Here is a 25,085-nt window from a genome sequence, read left to right on the forward strand (position 1 = left end):
AACCACCCGAAAAAACTCAAATAATAGACGAATGATATAAATAAATAAATAAAACCAAATAAACAAAAACAAATAAACAAAAACAAATAAAAAAGAAACAAATCACATCGACGAATTAATAGCAACAACACGATCCAAAGCCGTCAAGGCTGATTATTACAACAATTACTACACCACAGAAAGTTTGTCTGTAAATCCACTTATGCATTATGTAATTTTTTCTATTTATACGGCAATCAATTTTGATTTATTTTACTGCCAAAAGCGCCACACCGACAACAAAAGCATTGTTGTTTTGATTGATTATGCATATGTAAGTATTATTATATGTAAATGTATGTGGTGTATTGTAGGTCAATAATAATGATGATAAAAGTAAATATAACATATAACGAAGTAATAATATTCATAAACGTACAATCAAAATCGGCGCAAAAAGCTTGCGTGGGAAGCGTTTGCCAAAGCGATAAGCAAATTTCCAGTTGCACTGACAATAATAAATACTAAATATGCACGAATGTTGTGAAAATATAAACATTTTGATGTTTATAGCAACAAGGTAAACAAACTGCTGTTGTTTATTAATTGGGGGGGTACTAAAGCACTACGAAAATGTCGTTAGTAAGCGTTCTAAATTTTTGTGGTGACATTATAAAACTTTAAGTTTTTTTTTAAGTGAATGGAGTTGCCAGTTTCGAATAATAAAATTATAAAATATACCATCTTTGAGTTTATTTTCATATTAGGACATTTTTGATTTTGAAAGTGAAGTTTGAAAGTGATTTCAAAGTTGAGAATGGCTTGAAAAACTTTTATTCACAAAGATCTACCTTAAGCCCGGTATTGTTATTGTATTTTCTAGATTTCACTGTGTCAAGTCTATTTCACTGTTGAACTGCGTAGAAATTGTTCTTATCCTGTCAACTGGTAGTGGCCCCAATAAAGTCCTTTTTCCATGAAATTCGAGCTGAGGTGGAAACGAACTTTTAAAATCTCCAGCTCTTCAAATATTGCTTATCGGTCAAAACTAAAGCGTGCTAAGCTAAGTTTTGTAGATTTTAACCGAAAATTTTAAAAGGATTATGACTATTAAATTGAGGCTATAATTTTTCAAACTTATAAGACATTAGAATATTATATATAATGAACAAGAAGGACATACAACATCAGAAAATCAAAAACCAAAAAATCTTCCGATCAAATCGGTACATAATACAGGGTCCGGCACTCGTGTAACCAACTTCAGGCCGTTCGCGCAGCTGCCGCACTGGAATCAGCTATTTATAAATTTGCTGAATGACAGTTCGGAGTATTGTTCACAAGTGTACAAAAGCGTTTTGCCAAAAGTGAACGCAAAAAAAAGTGATCAGCGATGGAATTCAAACGTAATAGTTTGAATGCTTTATATTTAGCTGGAAAATCACAGCCAGCAATTGTTCGTGAGCTCAAACACAAAACTCAAAGTTTTTGTTTATCGCACCATCAAACGTTACAATGATACTGGTAGCATCGCAAAACGCCATGGAGGTGGTCATCAAAAGACTGCAACGTCACGTGAGATGGTTCGGAAAGTGAAGAAGAGACTTGAGCGAAATCCACGCTCAAGAATATCAAATGGCTAAAGAACTGAAAATATAAGATCGCAGCATCCGACGCATATTGGAAAATGAGCTCAAGGTCAAGCCTTACAAGTTCCAAAAGGCCCATGATCTCACACCGAAGCAGCAACAAGTAAGACTTGAGAGAGCGAAGCAGTTGCTTTGCTTGGCCGAATTCCGAACATTGTGTTTTCTGACAAAAAAATTTTTCCAATTGAGCAATTCGTAAACTCTCAAAACGATAAGGTTTACTTGACCGTCCGTTCATACGGTCTAAGTCATCGGTTGGCCGCTAGGAGGCAGCACCTGCCACAAATAATGGTTTGGGCCGCAGTCACCGCAGATGGGCGCCCTCCAATTGTTTTCATCGAGCCTGGCGTCAAAGTAAATGCGACATACTTATTATCGTCTCACAAAGCGCGAGTGAACCAAGAATGTCTGAAAAACAACGTTCCGAACTTCATTACGACCACACAATGGCTCTCGAATTCACCAGATGCGAATTCAATGGATTATTCTCTCTGGACCATTTTGGAGAGCAGGGTCCGAAGTAAAAAATACACCAGTCTCGAGATGCTGAAGAAAGCCATTGTCCGTGAGTGGGCCAAAATACCGGCAAGTCACATTCGGGCAGCTTGCGATTCGTTTTTTGACCGTCTCAAGGCCACAGTTAAGGCAAAAGGTGGTCACATCGAGCAAAAGTGAATTTTATGATTATTTTCACACATTTTGTACTTTAAAATTAATAAAAATAATTTTCCAAACCGAATTTATAGCTTTTTTAATTGGTTACACCTTGAGTACGGGACCCTGTAAAATGCGAAATTCTTTCGACCCCATATTTCTTCTAAACCAAGGTCAGTTTTAAGACAACATCTTGCTACAGACTATATTAGTTTTGATCACCTTACGGTTGTACGTATCATCTAAAACTAATCGAGATAGATATAGAGTTAAATGTATATACATATACTTATATAAATGATCAGAATGACGAAAAATTTAAATCCAGTTGACTGTCTGTCTGTGCAAGCTGTAACTTGAGTAAAAGTTATGATATTTTGACTAAACTTGGTACACATATTCAAAGAGTAAGACCGAGTTCGTAGATGGGCGCAATAGGACCACAGCCACGCCCAGAAAACGCCATTAAAGCAAAACCAATAAAGTACCATAAGTAAGCACTATATCAAGCTATATAATTGTAACACAGATTATAACAGTAGCAAGAGGCGCTGAAAAGTTTGAAAAAGTGGGCGCAGCTCCCCCTCTAAAAGGTTTAATCCATATATCTGATAGAACAGCAAGGCTACATTAGCTGAATTCGCTTAGGACGATTCTTATTAGAAATATTAACTGCAGTGTGAAAATGAATGAAATCGTATTATAACCCCACTCACTCCCAATATAACGGTACTATTAAAAACCACTAAAAGCTCGATATATCAATAACTTAAAATGCAGAGACATTAAATTTTACCACCGAGATGGTATGAGAGGGCGTTTGGTTGATATTTTTTTTCTTTTAAAAAATTTTCCAAATTTTTTTTAAAAAAATTTAAATAATTTTTTTAAAAAAATTTTTTTTTCCGTAAAAATTTATTGAAAAATAAATCAAGAGTAAATTATTGCGTTTGTCATAAAATATACTTTTATGCTGTTAAATATTTTTTGTGCTCTGAAATATTTTCAATAATAATAACTTTTTTTTACAATACTTGCATAGAAGACAAACATTTTATTGGAAAAATTTTTTTTTTAGTACTATGACATTTTGTTTTACCATAAAATAATTTTTACAGTAAATATTTGTTTCAATGCAATCTTTTTTTATAATTTTTATTTAATAGTTTTTAGTTCTCTAAGAGGAGAAATTTTTACAAATTATTTTTTTAATAACAGTAACTTTTTTCAGAAAATTTTAAAATAAAAATATTTTTTTAAAATTTTTGTGCTTACCATGAATTATTTTTTTTTTTCATAAAAAAGTTTACTTTTACACAAAATATTTTTTTTTGATAATTATTACTTATTTTGGAAAATCTTAGAGCTCTATATAGTCGTATAATAGTACCTGTGAGTTGCCACAACCAAATACTATATAAAACAGCAGGTTTTATATATGTACTTATATTTACTGTGCGCCTAATATGCCATGGTTTGAAAAATTTTCCCCAAATATCTCTCTTTTCTATACTAATGTCTCCCAATCAGATTATTAGTGAGTACTTGATTTATAAAAAAGGGAGAAATCAGTAGCGCTTTAGTAATACAATGAAATGCTTAATGTTTTTTTTTTATATTTTTCAATGGAGCAATTACAATAACATAACGGTGAACACCTTTTCCCAACACCAATTGTTTCCGGTGCATAATAGATGTATGTATGAGTATGACTAGGCCACAACCCCTTAATTGTGCTTTTATCTCGCTACTCATCTCAAGTTAATGAGCCTTTGAGTATTCAAATGACTACAAATGTCATTAGTGGCAGATGAACAGTTATAATGTATGTACAAATGTACGTATGTACAATAAAAATGTGCTTAAAAATATTATAAATAAAAAATATATTGAAAAAATTAAAAAAAAAAAAATATAAAAAAAACAGAAACTAGAAAACGAATAAAAAATGGAACGTAAAAGAAAACAAAAAAATAAAGACAACAAAAAATTATAAAAAAAAAAAACAATAAAAATTATATATAATACGGTAGCACCACTCGAAATCGGCACCAACATTATATGTTTTCTATAATGAATTTTCTTATGCACATGTATGCATGTGTATGTGCGTACACAATCCAACTTTCCGCTGCTTCTATTGCACAACTTCCAAATTAGTTCTGGTGCACAAAGCACTACGGCTTATCTCCGCGGTAGGCATCATAAACATGAGTTAAGCACAAAGCAACCGAAAAAATACCTTCATTTAGTTTTTTAATTGAGCTACATATGAGCATAGCGCGGCTGTTGAATAGCTTTCACACAACAAAAGCTAAAACAACAACAAAAAGGGGCGGAAGAGTGCAAAGGCAAAGGCAAGCGGCTGTGCAACGGTGGAATTGCAGGCAGTGCTGAGAATGCAATGCCAGAGCAAAACTATTAAAATGCTCTTCCAGTGTCTGCCGGCCACTCAAGTGCGGCGCGCAAATGGAAATACAAAATAAGTAACAACAACAAAAAGTTGTAATCAACAAGAATGAAAACAAATGAAAGCCATTCGTTCGTTAAAGCTGTAATTAACCCAATTTAAGTTTGGGGAATAAACAATGAGCGCAACAAAAACACCGTACACAGCGGCATAAAGCATGCACTGACACACACGCACATAAACACACACATATTTATATATAATAATGCAAAAGGGAAGCGCTAATGGCAACGAGAAGCTAAACAACGGTGAAAAGTAGCGAAATAAAATATTGAAAAGCAAATAATGCACGAGTAACTGAGAAATGCACTTTGCAACAACAACAAACAAGCAACTCAATAGGTAAAGTGCGCTGTCCCGCTAGCCGAAACAAAAATAGAAACAATTTAACAAAACACAAAGTGGAAAAATACTCTATACATACACATACACACATACATAGACAGTATGAAATAACGTCAGCGACTAAGCCAAACAGTCGTGATAGCGAAAATAACAACAAACAACAGTGCTAAACAAAAACTTATTAAAATAAACAACTGCAACGCGCGTTGCAGGTGAAATAAATGGACAACAACAAGCAGCAGTTGCGGCCACCGAAAAAAATTCGACACTGAATTACAACAAAAACAAGAATAAACTTAACTTTGGCTGCATGGAGGCTATGATACCCTTCACAGGTGAATTTATTTTAGCATTAAAGGTTGTAAGAAGATCTTGAACATGATTTCGACCGTTCACCTTGTATGGCAGCTATATGCTATAGTGGTCCGATCTGAACAATATCTTCGGATATTGCAGCGTGACTTACGACAATGATCTGTACCAAATTTCGTGAACTAAAAAGTTTTCCATACAAGGACTTGATTTTGACCGCTCACTTTGTATGGTAGCTATATGCTATAGTTGTCCGATCTGAACAATATCTTCGGATATTGTAGAGTTGCTGTGAAGAACAACTTATGTCAACTTTCGTGAAGATATCTCATCAAATAGAAAAGTTCTCCATACAAAAGCTTGATTTTGATCGGTAAGTTTGTATGGCAGCTATATATAGCATATAGTAAGCCGATATCAGAGGTTTCAACAAATGGAGAATAACGGACATATATAAAATTTTAGAAAGGTATCTCAAAAACTGGGGGACTAATACGCATATAAACAAACGTACATGACTAAATCAGCTTAGCTCGTCACGCTGATCATTAATTTATATATATAATATAGTATATACGGTTTCCGACGCTTCCTTCTAGGTGTTACAAATATCCTACCAAACTTAATATACCCCGTTCAGGGTATAACTAGCAAGTAAGTCGCCAGCCGGCTCTGAAACTCCATGGCTCCGGCTCCAACCCCGCCCGATTGCACACCGCGCTTCGCTGGCGGGTAATGGGCGCTCGCTGCGGTGCTTTATTGTGACAACGCATTTTAAACTTTTACAGTTCGCTTTATTGTTATTATTATTGCTATTTTTCCTCAACTCTTATGGTGCTGGCAAAGGGGGGTAGCGGCACTAAATTGCTGTGTCTGCTCGTTAGTTGTTGCTTTTTATTCGTTTTTTTTTATTAAGGTTGTGGCCTTTGTTGCCACCTTTGACCTCAACTTGCAACATTGTTGCAGATAATTGTTATTGCTGGTGTCATCTTCGTCATGCTACTGCTACTTCTTCTTCTTCTTCAGTCATGCACTTAGTTAGGCAAATAAATATGCAGCGAAGCAGTGCATGAGTGCCACTTAATTTACTTTGGTGGTCGATGCGGCGTGGAAGACGCGGTAAGTGAAGGAATGAATGTGAAAAAAGAAAAAGAAATATATTTTTTTCTAAAGAAGTGAGTAAGTATGAGCGAAGATATTACGGAATTAACTGAGTGTGAGTTGGTTGCAATAAAAGGAGTTCCACGGTGGATAAAACGCGACTCTCTTTTGTTTGGACAATAAATAAGGCAAGATAGATATAAAATTGATCAAAAGCTCTCTAATTTGAAATTTATCTTTAAACCACCTGTGTCTTAAACTCAGCGCATAAGCTTTGAGAAGGATGTTTCGACTTCTCACTTTACCTTCAAAGGGGTGTTTTTTGACTATCTGAGGATACTTGGTCTAGGACCGGAAGTCGTGAGATCCTTGAGCCATATGTAAAAGAACCGTCGTGAGAACCATTGGCCATAACAACAAGGCCATTGGTTCTGGTTTCTCCAGGTTGGACAAAGAAGCGAAGTAAATGAGTCTGGTGGTGAACGAGGGCAAGACGAAATATCTGCTGCCATCAAAGAAACAGTCGTCGCACCCGCGACTAGGCACCCACGTCACTGTTGAAGGTCATAACTTCCAAGTCGTGGATAATTTTGTCTATCTGGGAACCAGAATTAACGCCAGCAACAACATCAGCATTGAAATTTTACGCAGAATAACTCTTGCCAACAGACGCTACTTCGGACTAAGTAGATAATTGAGAAGTAAAGTCCTCTCTCAATGAAAAAACACCAAATTCTACAAGTCACGCTTTAGGAGTTTTCGAGAGAAATGTTCTGCGGAAAATTTATGGTCCTTTGCGCATTGGCAACAGCGAATACCGCAGTCGAAGAAACGATGAGCTGTACGAGGTACTCCAGTTCTAAGAGTATTCGACGCAGTACCCGCCGGGGGAAGCATAGGAAGAGGAAGACCTCCACTCCGTTGGAAAGACTGCGCGATATCAGACAACTTACTTTCCCAAAAACCACACCCTTCTCTATATTTCACCTAAATCTCAACAAAAACTCACACACGCACTACCACTTTACTCCAAAACTATGCTGCAATGCTTTGCAATTAAATCGTTTGGCTAAAAATTAATGAAATGGCGATAGTTGCATAAACTATATTAAACAAAATTTCAATTTTTTAAACTCATCGATGTAAAAACAACAAAAAAAAATTGGATAAAAACCACACAGTACGCTCTCAGCAATTTTCCAGTTCAACGGCTTCCCAAAAGCACCCCAACTCATTTTTCCCCCATTTTGGTTGGTTTCGCAATGTATTGCAACATGCCACATGCCACATGTGGTACTCGTAACATGTCAGCTTAAAATGGCAAAAACAAAACACCAAAGTGTTTGGTCCAGCAAAAGCATAAAAATAACAAAAATAACAGCGTATGACAATCATTGCCCTGTGGCAACGCTATTCTACACACAAACATACACACGGATGTGTGTGCAGGCATGTAAAAATGTTGCAAGCATGATGAAATGCGGCAGCAGCGGCGAAAATCTGTGTGCTTTATAAGTTTGCGCAAACAGCAAAATGAACGAGAGAAAACAACCAAATTACTCAGCTGATGAGAGTTTTGATGTAGCACATACCACCAAAAGCAAACACAACAACACACTCCCACATATGTATGTACATGTACATGCATGCTTGAATGTATGCATACCTGAGTGCTTGCTTAGCTAATATAGATGATAGCTGAGCTGTTGTTGTTGCCTTTTGCAGTGGCTGCGCTGGTTATACCCACCTTTGCTGTGTCTGCTATCTTCGGCGACAACTTGCACGTGATTCATCAACTCGAGCAGTGATGCATGCAACACAACGCGATTGCTTACAAACTTTTACCAGCAACAACAGCCAGTGTTGTAACAACACGAAGGTTTGCAACAACAATCAGTCCTGCAACAACAATCAGTGTTACAAGAACAACAAATACTGCTGCAACAACATAACACAAAATTTGGCTGTTGACTTTGGTGACTGCTAATTTTTTACTGGTTGCAACAACAGACACAAGTACATGCAAAATAAGAAAAACCGTTAACTCGAGCAGTTTTGAAGCTTTTATGCCCTTCACAGGTGCATGTCTTATAAAATAAAAGGATATAAAAAGATGTTTTTCTAGATTTTAACCGGTCAATTTGTATGGCAGCTATAAGCTATAGTGCTCCGATCTGAACGAATTTTTTGGTGAATGTACGGTTGTACTAGGCAATAATTTCTACCAAATTTCATGCAAATATCTTGATAATTAAAAAAGTTTTCCATACAAGGACTTAACTTTGATCGATCGGTTTGTATGACAGCTATATGTTATCGAAGTCCGATCTGAACAATTTCATCGGTGAATGTATTGTTGTCATAAGCAATAATTCTTACCAAATTTCGTGAAGATATGTTGATAATTAAAAAAGTTTTCTATGCAAAGACTTGATTTTAGCCCATCACTTTGTAAGGCAGCTATATGCTATAGTTGTCCGATATTGACGATTCCGACAAATAAGCAGCTCTTTGAAGGGAAAAAATAGGGTGTTCAAAATTTCGGTACGAAATCTCAAAACTGGGGGACTAGTTCGCGGATACTCAAATCTAATGTGGTCACCAACTCCCTCTTCCTTCTGGGTTTCCTGTTTGTATGTTGATACACCAACTTCCTTTTTACCTGTAAGTGTGCTTTTTGCACACATTCATCGCGATAACGGGTAAGTCTGCAAATTTGCGCTCATACCAACGCTTATGACAGCTACAACAGCAATAACAATCACCTGTCAAGGGATTGTGTTGCACGGAATTCCCACAGCAACATTGTACAAGCGCCTTTTTATTACCCACCTTACTTGTACTCAAAAGTGGTAGTTGTTGTTGGTAGTGTTGTCGCCAAAGTGCAGTGTTTTCGTATGTCAGCTGTTGCAAGCATTTATGTCAGCCACGTTGCCACCTGAGCTGCCGCCCGAAGCTGTTTTTTTGTGCGCGCTCTTCTGTTGATTCGCTTGCTTGTCAACTTTGATGGCGCTGGAGCGCGTCCCGTGCCATGAGCGCGTGTGTCTCGGCGAGAGTGAATTAATGTTGCAAACAAACGCAATATAATTTACTCTTGTAAGTTGTGCCAACATGTAGGTGAATGTGTAGAAAAAAACTGCATTGTATGCAAAGCAATTTGCAATTAAAAAACGCTGCTCAGCTTGAAAATAAAAAAAATCTGGCATCACTGCAAACACTTAAGGCTGAATGTTAATTAAAATTTTTTCGACTACACCTACGCTTATTAAGCAGTTTTGTGACGAACAAAATCAGCTAATTTGGTAAGATAGAAAAATATTAGGGTTGCTCTAAATTTAATACTTTTTTTTTTAAATTTTTCAAACTTGTACTTGTAGACAGTAATAAATAAGCAAATATGTTCATATAATTATAATAATTACCAGAAAATGTAAATAAATATATAAAATATATGTAAGAACACCCCTAATGTAAAAACACAGATCTGAAAAAATAAAAATAAAAACAAAAGCGTGGAATATGAACTATATAGACGCTATTCGGGAAATAATTTACATCTGCATACATTAATTTTTATCATCTATCAATTAAGAACACCCCTAATGCCAAAATTTATCGATTTTAGTTTAAACATTTGACTAAGAAATGGTTGGGAAAAAATTATTCTCTAATTTTAGAATAATATAGTCTGACTAAAAAATCTAAGGGATGAGAGACAGCAAAGGCTCGAACCCTAATAACGGTATAAGATTTTATGAAATATAAATATAGGAACATTAGGATGTGAAGAGAGACGAAGTTCGGAACCTATAAACGGGGTCTGTTTGAAGAAAACATATATATAAAAGAGGCAATTGTTGAAAGAAAGAGAGAGAGAGAGAGAGATAGAGAGAGATAGAGAGAGGAGGGAGACGAAAAGTTTAACTAAACCAGAAATTCGGAACCCTAAATGTACCGACCCAGTCGAACGGCATAAATGTTAATATACCCATAAAAGCTGAAGCGATGGTCCAGAACTGAGACGTTGTATGTATAGATCTGCCCCGTGCTTAGATACAGAAATAACTGCAATATCATCACAATTGTTCTTGCCGAAGCGGTATAATGTTTTTATTCAAAAATAAAGTCAGTTGTCGGGTGTCCACCTGTCGAAAATCAACTTTATTTGGATCTAAGGAAAATTGTGTGACTGTTCTTGTATAGAAGAAATATCTGATTTTAGATCTAAAAATTACACATAAGCACCAAAAGAATTTTTTCAATAAAGGTGATCAGGTCAAACAAAAATTTATGTTTCCGAGCATTTCTCCAGAAAACTTTACACTCTCAACATGTTTTTTTACCGTTAGGTTAAGCTAAGTTAAGAGGTCGATCCGAACAGGGATCTCACTTGGACAGCTTTGAACGCCGGTCCGTTGTGGTTCCTAAAATTTCATGAAAAGGAGACAAAGACCTTTGAGACTATCACAAATTTGTTGAGGCGGCTAATGTCAGCTTCCGCTATATCTTTTGGTTCTCCGGCTACCGAGATGTTTCAGTCTCAGTCTTTCAAAAGCAGACAATGGAGGAGAAAGTACCACTTCATCTTCCTCCATACAATTTTAAGACGATTTTTAGCCTTACGACATGAATGCCTATTAGACAGTCTCTAGTAAGAATCGCTACGACTTCGGCAATATGAACTTTTCTCAAGGCAAGTCGTCCAGAGGATCGCCTGCCTTGCCTTTACTTTATGTATGTATATATATATACTATAGGCCATAAGGAGCTAGTCGTTGCTAAGCGAACACGAGGTCCATTGGTACAGAGCTAAAAGACAGGACGTCAATGGAGATCCAACTCAATTCCATTCCGATGTCAGTGGGGCAAGGATACCCTCTCTGGCTAGTATAGCGTGATTTCTTTAAAATTGTACCAGCAGCTGCCTGCAGTTCTCTTGAAAGAGAGATGTCATTTTGCAAGATCTTATGAGATGTTTCAACATAAGTTCATCAGGTAATCTCCAAACTATAGTGTGAGGGTTAACTGTTGACCGTTTTTCATGCTAGATCCATTGACCGAAAAGTGTAGTGGAATATCTGGTTTGTAGCCGCGAAATAGCTTCAGAATACCTAACAGGTCAATGTTCGGCGTAACTGTGGAGCTTGTGTGGAAAATTTTAGAAAATAGCTTCAGAACAACGGGACATCCGCATCCACACTTTTATTGATTTTTCATAAGCACGAAACTTTGTCGGACATAAGTCCGATTTGATGTATGGATGGTGAAAAAATTAAGCTTTCCAGTAACATTTGCGCCTGAAAAAACGAAATACCTCCAAGAAGAGTAGATGTAATAAATCAGCAGTTGTCGCTGCAAAGCAGTTCTGAACGCGGAAATAAACAAAAAGCAAAGCTCCCACTCATGCGCCGCCAAGTTGCAAGAACAAAGCTAGCAGCTTGGGTCCGTTGAAAACCGTGACAGCAGAAAATGTTAATGCCGAAAGCATATTTTTTTTACAAATTTTGGACACAATGTGTACACCGCACTGCTGCCGAGCACAAAGCTGTTGGGCTCAGCAGGTGTCAGGATGCGTGTCAAGCGGCCATGAAATAAGCACAGAGCGACAGCTGCAGGTGGTAAGGCTGTTGCCGGCACCGATTACGACGACAATTATTAAGCTGTATGCACAGTGTTGCTCGCTCTTGTTGTTGTTGTTATAGGCGGCTGGATAATGGCGGTGTTGGCATCAGTAAAATGTGTGCGAAACATGCACAGCTGCCAAGTAGCATGTGGCAGTGTGTGCGTATGGGGCGCGCACTGCAAGGATATCAAGGCAAATGTACTCGCATGCCGCCGCACGCGTCTATGTGTGAGTGTGTGTGTGTGTGGGCTTTGTGCGTGATTTTTTCGCTACGTTTGCGAAAATTAATGAGAAAACGCGAGCAAATAACAAAAGTCATGCGGTGGCGGCGCTGCTTGCTGCTCGCTTCTCTTGCGTGCCAGCGTGAGCAGTTTTTATCGCAAACACACACACGCATACACATATGAAATGTGTGCAAATAAGCAAACAATATTGTGCTTATAAATAATATATAGACACATATAATACATATGTAAATGTGTGCCTCTGTGCGCTTGCTGGCCTTCATTTATGAATTCTTCGTACGCAGCTGCCGCGGCGGCCGCAACAATTGCCAGCTCGTTCAAAAAGTGGCAATAACATAAATGGGCGGCACGCCCTGAAAAAAGGCGAAAACGACAGAATAAATGCATAAAAAATTAAAAGTGAAAATGGCGAAAAAGAAGCGACGCCGCGTTGACAACGGCAGGATGCGGCAAGGCACAGGCGCACGCAATTTGCACGGTTTCGCTGCCGTTTGTGTGTATGTGGGTGCGTATGGCTGTTATAATAATTTAAAAATGAAATGATTGTGCGCTGCGGCTGCAAAGCACAACAAAATAAAATAAAAAAAAGAAAATAACAAATGGAAAACGCGAAAGAATATGGCGAATGAAAGGCAGAAAATGAAGTGTGGCAGCAAATAAAATGGCAACAGGCGCAATTATTGTAATGTGGCGAGTGTGAATTGCGCGCAAATGCGCGGCGGCTTATTTAAATGCGAGCATGTGAGCCCAGCTGCATATACATACATACATACATACATACATATAGTACACCCACGCATTGCGAATTATGCGAATATTTAAATAAGTTGTAATGACTACCGTTTCTGCAACACGCGCACGCAAAAACGCAGCTTTTCCATTGATAGCCACAATGTGGTCTTTTTTTCTCTCGAAAGGGATTGTTCGTCGTTTATGAGTCTGTTTATGAGTGGTGTGGTCAAACCGAAAGCGCTTTATGCACTTGAAAAACCAACTTGTTTTACTTAAGCTCGATAAACGAGCGCACAGTTACATTGAATGCAAAAAAAAAACAACAACAGGACAAAAAATATTAAAGAAATACAAAAAAGTATATATATAATTTTTTGCCATGTACCGTTAACCTTGAGTAATCCACGCACTCGTGTAGAGGCGCTGTTGCGATAGCTTTTAATCTGTCGCACATTCAGACGGGATATTTGTATTTGTATTTTATAAATATTTCAAAAATATTATGTTGAATTAGAGCAAGTGACACAAGGACGAATAATATTATGAATTTGAGGATTAATTTGAAATAAAACTTTTTTGCAGGAAAGCTCGACATTGAAGCAAGGGGCATAACACTATCTGCTGTTATAATACCATTGTCTCTTCTCCCAAGGTACAGCATTACCAGAAGGTTAAACTTTACCAAGAAGTTCAACGCTTCACTCAGCAGCAAGACTAGATTCCACTCTCGAGCTGCTGCTTAGGGATGGTAAAATCAAGCGGTACACTGACGGCTTGAAAACGTCGAAGGAATTGATGCAAGAGTCGTAGGACCCCAACTCTCCATACCTATGGAAAGTTTTTCGAGCATCTTTAAGCAGAAATCTTTGCAATAAGTCGGTGCATAGAGATAAATATCCAACGCAACGATCGTATAAACATACTTACCGAGTTAAACGGCACTTAAAGCAATATCTGCCTATTAGATCCCATCGCTACTTTTGCAGGAGTGTAGAGAATAGCTGAATGGCCTAGCGGAACGTAACCAAGTGCACCACATCTGGGTGCCCGTTCACAAAGGTATAATCGGGAATGGACTGGCTGATGGCTCGTTCAGCAGTATCCACTAACATCGTAGGACCCGAAGGATCCTCATACCATAAAGGAGCTGCTCCACAAGGTAGAAGGAGTAGGTAGGGAAAGGTATTGGAAACAACTACAAGTCGATGCCAAGTTGTTAATGGATGGTTTCAACCTCAGCAGATTTAAAAATGTAATCAACTTGCCTAGGGACCCATTCAGACTACTTGTTGCATTCTACACTGGCAAGCTAAAAAAGCACTTATACAACGTGGACATAGCTTCTTTCATAAATTGTCGGTTCAAGGAGCCTGAAACAAACATCAGACCACCTGATAATTGACTGCATAACACTCTGAAGACGCAGGTTGAAGGCCTTTAGATGCATGTTTCTGAATAAGGATCACATCGCTTCGCTAGTAACCAGCAGTATATTGGACTTTATCAATATGCTGGGGCTGGGTGGTGGCGATCTAAGATCGCGGTGCATTTCTCGTTTATCTATCTAATTTACTTGATTTCTACTGAGTTCGTTTCGTAAATTCATAATGAACGTACTGCCCGCGGCATTCAATATTCGGTTTAGGTAGTCGCCCAGCAGATGCGAGCAATGATAGAACGCTTTGGCACCACGTTTACTCTATATTAATGCTATTTCGAAACGAAGCTGTTCAGTGGACCGAATGCGCTATTGCTACATTGGAGCAGAGTATCGAAGTAGTCACGAATGACTCAATTCACTATGGCGCGCAATAATTGGAGCCGTGCTTAACTACTATATAGAAGATTTCGCGGAAGTATCTTGGTTTGCAGCTATGAGAAATACAACTCATGCAAGAATTGAAGCCGAAGGACCATTAAGCGCGTCACATGTTCCATGAATGCGCCCAAAACGAGCCGGCTATCGATCCCAATTTTCATAAGAGCATTTTGTTCAGCGCTGGAGCTCACTTGTGGTTTACGTTAATAAACAAAATTCTCGCATTTGGTGTTATGATAATTTACAAGCCATTGTTGAAGCCCTATATCTTCAAAAAGTTATTGTTTGATGTCATTAGTTGGAGGCACAATAAAAAAATAACGTTAGAGTAGTGTAATTTTAAGTTCTGATCTGAGTATGATTTCTGGCTTTACAAGAATGGTGTTCTACGCTGTCATATTGTATCAGAGGAGCCTTTCCAATAGTTCGTTAATCTGTGCCAAATGTCACATCAAAATAATTTTTAGTCTTTAGAATACGTTTGTCTTTCCGAAATACATAAACTGAATTCGGCGATTTTTACGATGAGTGAAATTATTCAACTAAAAAACACGTCAATAAAATTGAGGAATTGGTGCTTGAGAATCGACGATTAACAGTAAGAGTTCTTACTGATATCGTTGGAATATCGAAAGGATCAATGAAAACCATTTTAAATAATCATTTGGGCAACAGCGTCACGTTAACGTCAGTAAAACAATGCTTTCTGACCACCAGGATATCATGAGGTGTATTATTAATGGCGATGAGTCTTGCGTCTATGCTTGCGACCCGGAAACATACGATGAAACGGCCAAATATCGTGGCAAAGGTGAGAAGAAGCCGAAAAAAACACGTTAAAGCAGGTCAAAAATTGACTTTGACAACTGTTTCAAAGATTGGAAGAAATGTTGGCGCAAGTGTATTGACGACAACGGGATTACTTTGAGAAGACAATAATGTTTTTTTATATAAATTTTATTTGCTTACCTTATGTCGCTATTGTTGATTGGGGTGAAATCTGAGATCGATTTGTTCTTTAGTAAATTACACTGAAATTAAAAAATTAGAATAAATAAATAAATTAATGAATTGAATTTAAAAATTGAATTTGGTAAATAAATAACATTTTCTGTAGATTTGTAATAATTTTTTGTTAGCTTTAGTGTCGTACAAAAGGTTTTTGTGAATACAAACGGTTCGAATGACTTTACCATTGAAAGGTTTATTAAGCAACTTTTTAATCAGCATTTTTTTATTCAAAGCAAAGAATTTTATTTATTTGCAGTCATAAAATACCGAACATCCGGCAACAGTTGCAAAATTTGCGATCTGCCCAAATATATGAATATGCACATTAAGGTGAGCCGGAAAAATCGAACGTTGAATTTTTTGAGTTAAAACTGGTATATAACTGGTATATATGTACATAATTGTATATAAAAAATCCCTGAAGAAAGATTTTTTAAGATAGAAAAACATCCGTGATGTAAAAAACTTTATTTTAAACGGTTGAAATGTTATAGTTGTTGGCACAAAAAACGAATTTTTCTTTTTTTTTTGTTTTTTTTTTTTGTAATGTAAAACTTCGAATGCTCACCGACCTTTCAAAATTAAGGCAATAAAACCTCACTTTCAGTAATATAGTGTTCTCTGTATACATGTAGGCTCACTTTAACTCACAAATTCGATAACTAATTTTGTTTTGGCTCACCTTAATGTACATATATATATACATACATATGAATGGTAAATACGCCATAACAGCAAGGCAAAGACTTTAAAGAACGAGGAGTAGATAAACAAGATTAAGGAAGCTTCAATAGCAGCCGCATTGCCGAAGAGTTGCTGTACCCCTTTGGTATCTTACCCAAATCGAGAGAGCGCGAGCAGATGTTTCAGATATTTTAGTTATGTATTTATATGAAGGAGAGTATCAAGAACATACAAAAATACAACACATAAGCAGCTACACACATACATACATGCATAAATACATTCACACACATTTATTAGTTTCCCATTCAAGTCCTTCAAAGACCAAAACATCAACCAAATTAAATGAAGGAGGGTGTATATCAAGTAATTACAGTGCTTGCTCCGGACGCTCGATATTTTTGGCAATTTCCATGTCTTGAGACTCCACATGTGCTTGTTTATGCTTGTTGTTGTTATTTGTTTTCTTCTCTTCGGCTGTTTTGAGCAGCTGCCGCTTGACACTCGAATTTCATGGCGCGGAACTCAAGTGGAAAAGTTGCGACCGACGTCAGCGAACAAGCGGCAAACTCAAAATTATAAGCAAACAAGCGAAAAAGCAACAACAATAAACACAGTGGTACAACAAAAAGGAGAACTCTGAGAAGTTGACTGTCGCAAAGTGTCCTGTTGCAACAAATTTCATACACTAATTGTTATATTTTTGAACATAGCGTATGTTACAGTTGTTGTTGTTGTTGGCATGCCACGCTTGTTGATCGTCGTTGTGGTGTTTTCTTTGATGCTTGATCGTTGTTTGTCGGCGGTTAGCAGTCGATTGCTGGTGGTTGTTTATTTGTTTATTTTCGGTGAAGAGTCAGTGACATTGGCGGGGGTGTGAAGGCGCACACGCACATTCACATACACACATGCATGCGTACATATCGATGTGAATACTTACAAGTGTGTATTTGATGGTGGGAACGTGTGAAAGTATACATATGGGCGCAAGAGCATTTTTTTGCTACAACAAAGTCAAACACACACACACTTACACTCTCCTACACGCATACACACATTTGCTTGTGTTTGTATTTATTTTACTGTTATATTTATTTTCATTGTTATAGCCATGCAATTATGCACACACAATACCGAGTAGAACAACGAGGCATTAAACAATAATTCAGTGCACCAACAACAATGAACAACAACAATAGCAAATTTAAAAGATTTTCAGCGAAAACGTTTACTTTTTGTGCGAACGCACCCGTTTCTGCAGCGCACATGCTGCTGCATAAATTATTCCACTCGTGTGCAGGAAATGCACGCGACCAAAAGAACACGCATGCAGCTTACACGCTTGTAAATTCAAGGTCTCAGTGAGAGTGAGAAGAATAAACTTTTCTGTGCGAATTTTATTGCTTGAAAATGGTGAGAGACTAACTCTCGGGCACATGTGACGCAGGATGATCTCATTTGGTAGAAGTTGACGAATTTTTAGTACATGCCCTGCAGGAAAAAATTGGTATTATGTCCATACAGAATTCAAATGAGCCACACCGAACTAAAATATCTTTCACAGAAGCATTCTTTTTAGTAGAAAATGGTATAAAAAGATCTTTAAGTTAATTTTGGTAGATCAATTTATATGGCAGCTATATGCCATAGCGGTCCGATCTGAACAATTTCTTCGGAAGTTGTAGCATTGCCTTGGAAAATAATCCGTGACGAAATTCCTGAAGTTATCTTATCAAATAAAAATGTTTTCCATATAAAAGGATCATTTTGATCGGTAAGTTCGTATGACAGCTATATGCTATAGTGGTCCGATTTGAAAAATAATTTCTGGAAATTGTACCGTTGGCTTCGTCAATAAACCATGCTAAATTTCGTGAAGATTTATTATCAAATAAAAAAGTTTTCCATATAAGAACTTGATTTCGATTGTTCAGTTTTTATGGCAGCTATATGCAACAGTGTTCCGATAACGTTAGTTTCGACAAATGAGCAATTTCTTTAAGAGAAAAAGTAGCATGCAAAATTTCAGAGCGATATCTCAAAAACTGAGGGATTAATTCACATATATATAGAGATATAATCGAATACCTCGTTACGCTGATCAGTAAGAGTATCCAACGTTTCCTTCTAGATATTACAAACTTGTGCCAATCTCATTTTCTGTCTGATAAGATAACGCAAATCTCGAGCAACTTTTTCTGAAGCAATCTTCAGGTCCCCTATTAGAGTTTTACAACTAAGCCCTCTCCGTAAAGAGCCTCGCTCCATACTCGACTAACATCTTTCCTTAAGAAGTCGTACCTTGGAAGTCAAATACGATACATTTTCTATCCGATAATATGACTCAAAGGCCAAGCAATGATTTTTTAAAGCAATTTCGAGGTTCCCTGTTAAAATTCTACAAGTAAGCCCTTTACGTAAAAATTACCAAGAAGTGAAAAAAAATCTTCAATTTCTGTGTACGAACCTGAAAAAACATATTCTTCCAAATCTCAGCGATTGCGGTTCCGTCAAAGTACCATCTTATTCTCTCCAACAACTAAATATTATTTTTATAATAATAAATAGAATATTCACAGTTTCCTCTATCTACTTAACCTTTAAAAATGTATTACATAACGCATACATGAATCCATCACATTTTAAGTGAAGTGAAGAGATTAAAATAATATGCGGGTATAAGGACAGCAAAAAACTAACCAAATTTGAAATGAAAAGCTTTTCAACTGAAGGCAGAAGAGCTTAAGTCCGTATGAACATCACATTTGAGGAAGCGTTTTTGTGTCGTAACTTCCCTTACCGTTCCACAAGTTCAACTTTATTCCAAAAAGTATATTGTCACCATTTGCACGGTTTAGTGTGGCCTAAGCGTATGTGAGCCAACAAAAAGTCGACACATGCATATATTAATGACTATACCACATATGGTGTGTATATATGGATATATAGAAATGTGTGTTCTCACATAGGTGTGCTCGCTAGGAGCTTAATGGCGCACATTTAGCGTTTCGGGCTAAAGTCACAGCTGTTTGTGGCGCTAAGTGCCAAAACGTTACTAGCTTTTGTTCGGTTAACCAGCGGTGCTCGAAAGCATTTACTCAAAGCAATGGCTTTACAAATGCCATCCCAGACATTTTGGGAATGCGAAAATAATTTACTTTTGGTAAAGTGTGGCGGTAGGTTTGTCTGAATACCATAAATGTTCTTCCCCTGTGGGAAGTGTGCAATAATACATACAAGTTTTTAGGTAAACGGTAGGCCCCTAAAATAGAACAAACGAAGATAGTGGTAGTATAGAGATAAATTGTGTGCGAAAGCTTTTGAAGGCATATAAACCTCATAACAAAACAGGAGTGTAGAAGGTAAATTATTTAGTATGATAGAAGTCAATAATTACAGACCGCTACAATGTAGGACATATTAAACTAATGGAGGGTATATTAAATTATACTGGAGAAAATAATGAGATTTATATAATATATTAAACTGTAAATGTGTTGATTGAAAAAGGATCGTATTGTCTGGTAGAAGTTTCAGTTATTGCGCATTTCAGACTAGTTCAATAATTTCTGCAAGTCTTGTAAAGGTTATTATTTCATTATTTGCTTAGAAGTTTGTAAAGATCGCTATTATTGAAATGATAAAAAAAAGTACAATTGGAATTAAACATTTAAGTTATATGAATACAATACATACAGTAAAAACTCGCGTCAATCGCAGGCATCCTAACGGATGACTACTTCTCTTGGACCTAGGAACTGAAATCCATCTGGTATCGCAAAGGACCAAAAATGGTCTATGCGTGGCTTATTGGCCTACCAGTTTAACCTAACCTATATGAAATCAGTCGGTCTGCACCGATGGCACAAAATTCTTTGCGCGGTCAGTTCAGTTGTACATCCCAAGTGCAGACAGGTCTCTACGTTTTTGGTCCTTCCATTAGCTGCGTGTTCGTTCCAGCTTCCATTGTTTAGGTCTCGAATTGCAGAGTCTTTTCGTTGGCGCTTCGTCTTCTATGCGTACGACATGGCCTAACTAGCGCATTCGTTGAACTTTTTTTGCGCTTAGCCGTATCCATGTCGCCGCAGTTCTCATACAGTTCACGGTTCCATCTTCTTCGGTACTCTTAGTCTAAGTGGGTGTATTCAAAAATCTTTCGAACAGTTCCTAGAGTAATCCAAGTGTTTTCTCATCTCGGTTCGTCAGGTCGCTTTAGATTGTTGGAGTCTTGTAAATATTAAGAAGTTTAAAAGGTTCCGAGATAGAACATTTTTAAACATTTAAGTTATATGACATACATTGCAACTTACGGATGTACTTCTCTTTACCTAGGAACTGAAATCCATCTGGTATCGCAAATTGAAAGAAGTTCCTTTGTGTGTGGCCTCCAGGTCGTTTTACCAAAGTTCACCACAACACCTCTTGTTTGTATTCTACTCGAAAATCGAGTTTTCTCGTAAAATAATCGATTTTTCGAATGTCTGAATCCATCGATTCTTAATCGACTCTAAGGAGTCGACAAACTGAAGATCGATTGTTTTCTCACTCGGTTCGTCAAAACTTTAGATTGTTGGAGACATAGAATCGGAATCGAGTTTACCATCACTACTGGCAGCCATCGCATGCACATATAATAACCTCTGTACAATAACCACCACAAAAAAAAATGATTTTTTTTTCATGTAATTTATATGGAAAGCAGAAAATTTGAAAGAGGCACCTTTTAATATTAAGAGCTCATCTTTTGAGTGACTTTTTTTTACACATTTCGAAAGTTTTGAGCCTGTTTTTCAGTTGAAAAAAAAGGTTGTCTCAAAATGGCACACCCTAATATATATGTATATTTTTCTTCTTCTTAATTGGCGTAGACACCGCTTACGCGATTATAGCCGAGTTAACAACAGCGCGCCAGTCGTTTGTTCTGTTCGCTACGTGGCGCCAATTGGATATTCCAAGCGTAGCCAGGTCCTTCTCCACTTGGTCCTTCCAACGGAGTGGAGGTCTTCCTCTTCCTCTGCTTCCCCGTCGGGTACTGCGTCGAATACTTTCAGAGCTGGAGTGTTTTCGTCGAATGCGATATTCGCCGTGGCCAATGCGCAAAGGACCATAAAGCTTTCGCAGAACTTTTCTCTCAAAAACTCGTCCAAGCCCCTGCACCATATAGCAGGACGGGAATTATGAGCGACTTATAGAGTTTGGCGTTTGTTCGTCGAGAGAGGACTTTACTTTTCAATTGTCTACTCAGTCCGAAGTAGCACCTGTTGGCAAGAGCAATCCTTCGTTGGATTTCCAGGCTGACATTGTTGGTGGTGTCAATACTGGTTCCTAAATAGACGAAATTATCTACAACTTCAAAGTTATGACTGTCAACAGTGTCGTGAGAGCCAAGTCGCGAGTGCGACGACTGTTTGTTTGGTGACAGGAGATATTTCGTGTTGCCCTCGTTCACTGCCAGACCATATGTATATTAATCTTATTAATTTATAAAATAAAATGCCTTTGCAAAAAAAAACCAATTTTTTCTTGCATCTATTTACATAAGTATGTATGAATAACTCCTTAATGATCTCCAACTTACGTTTCTTTAAATCGGCAATAAAACTGTTATGCGGTACAATAGCAGCAGCTCATTTGAGGGCGCTGTAAATTACATGGTCTAAAGGGGTGTGCCGCGTGAAATTGAAATGCAAACATGTACTCATATCATAGTCATATATGCATACGCTCGCCCGCAGGGCCGACAAATAAAGCCATATGCCACAAAACAATTACTTGCATTAACCCCTAAACTCCCTAATATTGATTCACATACTTTTTTTATCACTCACTTTATTTGCCACACAGCACAAAGGAGTAAATCACTTGTTTACCACAAACAACAATAATAAAAATGTAGAAAAGAAAATTGAAATAAAAACAACCCACTCAATCCGACGCATTTTGAAACTTAAATAAGAAATTTATCTTCGGTGACCACGCCCTGCGCGCCAACGAGCTGTGCTAATGTGAAAAAAAAGACATAATAACACACATACATACATATGCTCATATAAATACATATGTATATATGTATGTATATATACAGACTTCCCGCCAGCCTCACGACCCTTTATGACTGCAGCGATTTGCTTTCTTTCGATTTCTTGGCTTTAAACTGGAAAGGAAACTATAAATTTTGCCAAGTACTGGCTCCATGCAACACACGTACATACATATGTATGTGTGGCGATGTAGGCGTGTCAGAGCTTGTGGGTTGGTGTGTGTGTATTTATTCATAATATGCACGATCTTGCGTTAGATTTATTACGCTCATAAAAATTGCAACGTGGAAAAGCACACAAATCCTTACAAGAGACGAAGTACAGCCACGCAAACAAACACACATATTTTAGGCAGACGCGAATCCAAACAATGAACTGTATAGATTGGATATAAGAAGAGTGCGATACACTCAACTCAAGCAGCTGAAAAGCACGGGGTGGTGGGACGGATTTCTCAAACACAATAGCTGGCGTCTTGTAGCTGATAAGGTAACTGAGTCTATAACTTGTTCGTTTTGTGTAGTGATGGCAGTAACGGTACATGCTCTAACCACACACTGTGACTGAAAAAGCCATTCAAAAGTAAATGCTGACTCCTTCGCGCAATATCTAGCCTAATGTGTATCAATTCGGTTTTATTGTTGATTTTATGTCTTCGTTTTGTGGGTTGCAATTTTGTATCACATTTACCGTGCGCTAAACAAACGTGCCGCAACTGATGTTAGCGCGCTTTCGAAAGAAAATCAAAGTAAATAAAATGAAGTCGAAATGCCGTTATCGGGAAATAATTTTTTAACGGGCGTACTTACTTACAAACGAACAAATATATTTCGATTGTCGATATATTTACTACTATAGGCATACACATATACATACATATGTCTAAGACTCTTTCTTCGTTCGTTTATAAATATTTACATATGTTTGATAGATGCCATTAATGGCCCGTCTTAGGTCGTATATGCACCATTTTGTGCGATATTTTGTTGCAGGTTTGAAGGTTTTGCCATAAAGCTACTCTCATAGAAGCTCTCGTCTTTCTTCCCTCGTCCATATAGGCAAAAATTCTGGGACAGTCGATGCTCACAATCTTTTGAGTCGAATTATTACCAGGAAAATAATTCCCCATCAACAGGACCAGGTGGTAATCACTTGGTTCCAGATTCGAACTATGCAGTGGATGATTAAGAGCCACCCGCCCGATCTGGGGCTTCTAACGACGCACAATCGATATGTGTGACCTGTCGTTGTTCTGTAGGAATATAATTTCTCTTTTACATATGTATTTGCTAAATCTGACCGCTTCTTGGCGATTGCTTCATTCAAGCGGCTCAATTGTGGACAGCACAAGTCCGGATGAAGAGTTTGGCTGCAGAGGAGCAGCTCATGGAATATTTTTTTGCGTTTCAGCAGCGATTCGCAGATGGAAATTCGGTCCATGAGGTTTTATTGCGTTATGTTGTGTGTCAGCCTTATGTAGAATTTCCTTTTGTATTCGAATATATGAATATCACCAAATTCTCTTAGTGAAGGAATTCCTTGCAATATGTTTCGGGACATAGTGATATTCCTGGTGACCGTGTAACAGATGAATTAGCCAGAACGGGCACCACCTTACATTTAGACTTTGGAAATTTATATGCCTCTGGCTATTAAAGAAAAGACAAACATGGTACAAATATAGCGGGGTCTTGGCGGAGGCATTCTTAACCTCTTTCATCAAGCAGGCAAACGTGGCAGGAAGGGAATATAGATCGCACATGCCGATTATTAACATTCACAATGAATGAGATAAGAACTCCGTTAACAGAACTTGAAGCATAGATTGGTTCAGAGAGGGTACAATGGCTTGAGTGGATCTTAGTCTTGTTGGTTTCACAATGTGGCTCCTAAAAGCCTAGATGTGTCGTCAGACAGCCATTCTACCTAGCTACCTACCTTTCTCCTTCTTATTTACTGACTTAGACACCGCTTACGCGGTTACAGCCCAGTTCACAATAGCGAAGATGGAGCCATATATAGAAGATCATGCAAGTGAGTAGCTCACGACATCCGGTCTCAAACCAAGTACCCTCAGGGTAGTCAAAAACCATCCGTTTGAAGGCGAGCTAAAGTAAGAAGTGAAACATTAATCCCCGAGGTTGTGCAATGGTTTTGGGACCCGCTACGTAAAAAAACACCCAAAACGAACAAAACAGCGACGGTTGAAAGGCCACCCTTTTGATGACGACCCCTGCAAACATATTAAGGATTACGGTTTAAGGGCATGCACTTGGAATGTCCGGTCACTTAATTGGGAAGGTGCCACTGCCCAGCTAGTTGATGTCCTCGTCAGAGTTACGGTTAGTTACGAAAAATACAATATGTCAGACATTTTCTGAGAATAGGAACACTTCGATTTTTCATTAAAAAATATGGTA

At 37.7% G+C, this 25,085-nt stretch overlaps 1 protein-coding gene across 2 annotated transcripts in view; it reads right to left on the reverse strand.

Moving 5' to 3' along the window:
* Positions 1 to 25,085, reverse strand: part of LOC126760136 (uncharacterized) — a 271,609-nt gene that overhangs the window by 211,538 nt on the left and 34,986 nt on the right. For both annotated transcript variants that reach the window (XM_050475571.1, XM_050475570.1), the window contains one exon: positions 15,899 to 15,960. The gene's annotated coding sequence lies outside the window, so the exon portion shown is untranslated. The remainder of the gene's footprint in view (positions 1 to 15,898; positions 15,961 to 25,085) is intronic.

Source organism: Bactrocera neohumeralis, chromosome 5, assembly GCF_024586455.1.
Source record: "Bactrocera neohumeralis isolate Rockhampton chromosome 5, APGP_CSIRO_Bneo_wtdbg2-racon-allhic-juicebox.fasta_v2, whole genome shotgun sequence".
In the NCBI taxonomy this organism is placed as follows: Eukaryota; Metazoa; Arthropoda; class Insecta; order Diptera; family Tephritidae; genus Bactrocera; species Bactrocera neohumeralis.